The 6,119-nt window shown below is 32.5% G+C and overlaps 1 protein-coding gene across 3 annotated transcripts in view; it reads left to right on the top strand.

Annotated features, from left to right (window-relative positions):
* The window catches only part of LOC106687762 (follistatin-related protein 5), a 132,659-nt gene that overhangs the window by 24,537 nt on the left and 102,003 nt on the right, over positions 1-6,119 (top strand). The window contains exon 1 of one of the 3 annotated variants that reach the window (XM_067046933.1): positions 3,743-3,897. The exons of the other annotated variants lie outside the window; for them this stretch is intronic. The gene's annotated coding sequence lies outside the window, so the exon portion shown is untranslated. Of the gene's footprint in view, positions 1-3,742; positions 3,898-6,119 lie in introns of those variants that run through there. 3 annotated transcript variants of the gene reach the window in all.

The raw sequence follows: 6,119 nt of genomic DNA, 5'->3' as shown, positions 1-6,119 counted from the left end.
TGCCATTTATATTTTTATATAAATATTATATAATATGGAAATCTGTGGAAATTAAAAACAAAATATGGTATGAAATATTTAAAATAAAAAAATAATTGTTATAGCATTCTTCTATTTTCTATTAGTTTAAAAACTGTAAACATTTCATTTTCTTTAAGGAATTTTCCAACAACTTCAAGGATTTCCAGATTACGATTAGAATTAGCCATGTTTTTGTAATCGTAAATCTCTTCACTTTTTGTTGAAATTACCTAGTATGTGTGTAAAATTGATTTGTCATCATATATGTGCTAAAATCAATGAACACATTCTGCTTTTGATAATTTCTTTGCCGAAACGGATACACAGCACAAGGAAATTACACAGGTTTTATTTATTTCTTTTTTTTAATGCTTGACAGTATTCTATTTTTTAAAGGTATTTTGAGGTCAACTCCATTTCCGTTGTTGGATACATTTGGGAAGCATAAGGTATGCCAGAGGAATGGAACAAGGGAATTGCTGAACCGTTTCACAAAAGCAAGGGTAACCCGGCTGATTGAAATAACTGCAGTGCCATCTCAATCCTCGGGATTTTTTTTTTTTATATTTGTTACTTCCACTACCTGAGGTAAAATAATTTTAGTAATGTGCAGTATTAGGAAGCTTTATTAAAGCTCATTTAATTTGGCCTTCATAGGGTCTAATGAATCTACAATTATCAATTAAAAATGTCCCTTTGTCGTTTATTTCCTCATCAATTTTAATTAGATTTAAATTATCGATAATTGTCTACCTTTAATGATAATAAGGATTTAGGATAAAAAAGTCTGAAAACCTGAATTTATATCACGTGTTCGCTAATAGTCAATAATTACTGATAAAATATTTTACAGTTAAACTAAATATCAGTGCTGCTAAAGTTCCTCTTAAACAGCTTTAATTAACCAAAGTCAACTTTTAATAAATAATTGCACTTAAACTTCTCTTTACTTTGATTAATATGTCCCCTACACAAGTCAACTGCTTCTTACTCCTGTTCTTAATAGAAATCGTTTAAATATTTCAACAGAACCATTCTTCTTAAACAGGGAAATTCCTGAGGGATGACTAAAATAAAATGACCCATAGGTAAAACAGAATAAAAGATGGCTAAAACAAGAAAAGTTATAACGTTTCCGGATTTTTTTAATAATATGTTTGGAACTATGGGACCCTCTAATTTTGATGTGTAACTAAAATTAATTTGAAAGAATTTTGAATAATAATTAAATAAATTTTATGCAAGAGAAAAGGTTTGATAAGCTGGTAAGGTTTAAGCTATATTACTGGGCGATGTTCAAATAAAGTTTATTTTTTTCCCCTCTTTTGTCTCACTATTGCGCAACCCTCAAAATGTACATGTTTCTGTTGCAATAAAAAGTAAGATGTATTTCAACGTCAAAACGCTTAAAAGAATAAACGAGTGGGTACGTTTTATAGGTTGTGTAACTGACACTTAGACAGAACTACTTTCCTTTTATGCATATCTTGAGATTGGTGGCTATAGTATGTCTAGATCTACTTTTATCCATTGCAAATGATACTCCTTTTTGAGAGAGGGAGAGTATATCTAAACAGAAAAAAAAAGAATATAGAATATGAAAGTCATTATATATGCATACAGATCGAAGCCAAAACACCTTATACTGTATAGTTACAAAGACCCACTTCCCGAAACTGTAAAGTTTCAACTCAAAAGCATTGTGCTTGATAAGAAAATTACCTCGACGCTTGGCCAAAATACAACTACATACTGACTTACGCATAGAAAATCTCGATCGGCAAGAGTTGATTTCATAATAATATAAAATACTAATACGCAAAATGATAAAAAAAAATTTTTTGGAAATACGTGTAAATGGTTAAAAAGCAGCTTCATTTGAAATCTCCTGCTTTAGTTCACCAAGGTAACATAATTAAACTCGGAAAGAGCAACTTATGGATACTGTACTTTTTCTGTTCTTATAATATAATTATTTTCCAATGTTGGCTTAAGATATTGACGCTGTTAGTCAATCCCTAATATGAGACTGGTTAATCGATATTTGTTAACTAAAATTAATTTTTATTTATTAATTTTAGTTAACCAATATCAATTCGGTTAGGGTTCAGGTGAATAAAAGAGGAAGAGATGCAGAATAAAATTGCATTCTTCCAGAAAGTGAGATTGATAAAACTTGTTGGATTCTACATGCATACATATATTAAACAATTATTCATCACTGAATTGATTCCTCCAAAAGCTTTTAGCATTCTCCTTTGTACTGAGCATCATCTATCCAATTAGCTTTGTTTTTTTAATTTTTCGCGTCTATTGCATGTGCGGGCATTATCATCCCATCTGGGGTTGGGTCTCCCTGCTCTTCTTGTTCGATGAAGGACATCCCTATATAAGCGAATTTGCCCGGGATCACCCTTTCGTCCACTCTCGCAACATGTCAAATTGTATCTTGAATTGAACCAGATTACATTGGTTAAATATGATTAAAGTACATTAATTTTAAATTAGACAAGCTGCGAGATAATTTGTGTGGCTTACGCAACAAAATAAAAACGTAATGTAAAAACAAAGTAATTGACTTTTGCCTCTAAAAATAATAATTAAAATAGTTTTGATACTTTTTAGCACGGTATTATCTTAAAAAACGATATTAAAGATGTATACATGGAGTATATGTTGGAGGTCAAAAAAATGATGCGCTACCTTTTGACTGTTGATCAGTATTATTTAGCATATTAATTTGAGATTAATATTAAGTCGATCTAGGAACAGCCACTTTGACCTTTTGTGGCCAGTTTCACCCCAATTAGCCCGCGGCTCTACAAATTAAGAATCACGGGAAAATTATTTAACTTTCGGCATTCTAACTGAGTGAATGCTTACTTATGTTGCATCGATACTAATAACTGAATATTAAAAAAATTCAGTTATACTATAATATGAATGATACAATCAACAAAATATGTTAACTCCAATTAGTGAGTAAAAGCACAGCAAGATTTTGCTTTGGGTACTATAAGTCTGGCAGTCCTGACCTCCTGAGGATACTATCATAGGATCATGTAATCAATATCTTACAATTTAACCTTAGTTAAGAAGATAATAGCTAGCGTAAATCTTGAAAAAAAAATTTTAAAAGGAAAAAGAAAGCAAGAAGGCTCGTTCTGCTTTAATGTATATGAAGGGTTAATAGCCATCTCTACCAAGTGCATTACCCCCTTGTAAATTTTAATTATTTTTTTCCAGGGGGTTAGATTAAAAATTATGATAATGGCTTGCTGCTAACACCCCTCGGAGCCTTCAAGTGGCAGTTTAATTAGAGGGATGGTAATATTCCGGGTGGGAGTGAGGTATTCCCTTGATGGGTGAGGTATTTCCCTTATCGCGAGCGGAAAACACAACCCCGTGATTCCAGGTTGATGTATTGGATGCACCCTAAACCAGCGCTAAGTGATGTGACCATTACAGTTACTGTCAGCACTCCTGGAGTGGGAGGGGGCGCTAATATCCAATATCCCGCCAATCAAATCCTCGCTGATCCCCACCCAGATAATGCTATCCCCTTCCACGTGAGTCACGCCCTGACGTCACTGCTGAGTCACGGGGAGTTGATAGTCCCTTGGGGAGGTTAGTGTCGGTGTGCGTTCCTGACTGTTGGTGTTCGCTTCAGATATAGTCGAAGCCGCTTTGAGGCTTGTGAATAATTAACTTCCGCAGTGGTTATTAGTGTCTTCCTTTATTTTGTAGAACATTCAGATTCTATTTCATAGTAAAAAAATATAAAATATTGGTTTTTGAAAGACCTACAATCCATTACTAGCATCGATCCATCGTTATTTTTTATAACATGACGGATACTTAATCCCACTTGAAACAGTAAGTTAGAAACATTCATATTTTTGTTTAGTATTTTTAAAATTATTTTTTATTTCAATTATGCTTGGAAGATTATATCAAAGTTATATTTATCTCAAGCACGAGTAAATAACTAAACAGCCAAAGTTTGCCAATTCGCATATTATTAAACAAAAAGTCAAGATTACATTTTAATACAAAACAAAGTCAGCACATCTCACATTAATATTCCAAAAAAGACTGATCAACAAGGTAGTACATCGTTTCTTTGACTTCCAGCATATACTCGATGTATATACCACCTTTAATATTGTTTTTCAGGTATTATTGTGCAAAAAAGTATCAGAACTATTTTAATTATTATTTTGAGAGACAAAAAAGAATTACTTTTTTTTTTATTACATTTTTATTTTGTTACCTAAACCATACAAAGCATCTCGCAACTTGTGTTAACTTAAAATGAATCTCTTCACAGAATCGTGCTGACACGGTACGATATCTACCCCTCTCATTTACCAATAATGTTCAAGAAATCATTGGAAGGTTTAAAACAGAGGAATTTCCTGGACATAATTTGATCCCAGTCATAGCAATTAAAATGTCACCCTGGAAAGCTGCTGTTTTCATTTAATCAAATTTTAATAGTTGTTTACAAACTGGGTATTTTTCCGATATGTGGAAGAAAGCCGAATACATATTAATTCACAAGCTTAGTAAAAACCCTTAAGAATTCAGTAGCTATCGACCCATCAATTTATTGTCCATTTTTTGAAAAAAAAATACTGGAATCAGTTATAAAAACACATCTGTCTAATTCCTGAATTTCAATTTAGCTTTCAGTAGAGTCATTCCACTTTTCACTAACTGGCAAGACTATCAGAATTTATAATAAACGGATTTGAAATGAAGAAACATACCCTGGTAACTTTTTCAATCACTTGAAATATTTTCTTAAAACAGGAAGAGAAACTTTATGATAGTTAAATCGAGCAATATTTAGAAAGCGCCTGAGATTGAAAAACGGCATGAAACCCTCCATGGTAGCCTTACTTATTCGACTTTTCAAACAGACAATTAAAGCGAGTATGTTGGTCGAAGTACGACTTGTTACAAACTCAGAAGAGGAGATCATAACACATAAAAAAGGCAATCCTTCCCCGCCGGACCCGCCCCGCTAAGACCTCCAGGGAGCTTTCGAGGTGCCCTATATAAAGAAAGCAGATACTCCGAAATACTTATATCATATGCTGAGCTCATTCCTCAACACCGAACATTTTTTGTCAGAATAAATAACACGAACACTACCCTCAGACCAATCCATGTTCGTACTCCACAAGATTTAGTCCTTTCTCCCATTCTGTTAAACTTTTATCATCACAACATTATCCAGTCCATATTCATTTGCTAACGATACTGCAGTTATCTTTTAAAATAATGTCTTAATAATAGCTGGAAATTCTTTGCAGAACCAGCTTAGTGATCTGGAACAATACTTTACTAAATGAATGATTAGCCTAAATATTGGAAAATTTACTTCAAGCGTTTTAACCCTCAGAGGCCCACTAGACCCACCTAAGCTAATGCTCAAATATAAATAATTGCAATGGAATCCTGCGAACTAAGCAATAAGATACCTGGAATCATTATATCAAGATTAAATTAACCCAAACCTACGCAAGGATAGTAATGCTATCCTATCGTAAATAGAAAATCTAAATTAAATTATTATTGTTTATAAAACAATACTCAGGCCACTACTGGTGTATGGCTGTAAAGTCTGATAAGTGGTATCCCTTACAAGAAGGAAAAAATTACAATAATTTCAAAATAAACTCCTAAGAATCACAGTAGATGCCCCTTGGTTTGTAAGAAATAGCCAATTGAATCAATAGAAGACTTCATCCAAAAAACGGTTAGTAAATTCTATTTCCAGTTGCCGGCAGTTAAAGGACCAGTAACTTACAACTTGGGAAATCCAACCTCATCACGAAGCCTGAAGCCCAGGCTGCTGCAGGTTATCCTGTTATGGATTCTATATTTATTGATTACTACAATTTTATTTATTTTTTTCACTTCGTTTTGTCCTCAAATTAATTTATTTTTTTCATCCCATTATAAATCAATTATTTATTAAATCTATAAATAACATTTTTCTTTTTATTAACCTTTATTTTTCTCCCTTCTTAAGAATTATTATTTGTATCTATTTATTTTATTTTATCTATACATATATTTTTTCTATA

The sequence above is a fragment of the Halyomorpha halys genome, unplaced genomic scaffold (genome assembly GCF_000696795.3).
Source record: "Halyomorpha halys isolate HHAL.00 unplaced genomic scaffold, Hhal_1.1 Scaffold1007.1, whole genome shotgun sequence".
Lineage (NCBI taxonomy): Eukaryota > Metazoa > Arthropoda > Insecta > Hemiptera > Pentatomidae > Halyomorpha > Halyomorpha halys.
This window is presented reverse-complemented; position numbering and strand designations above follow the sequence as displayed.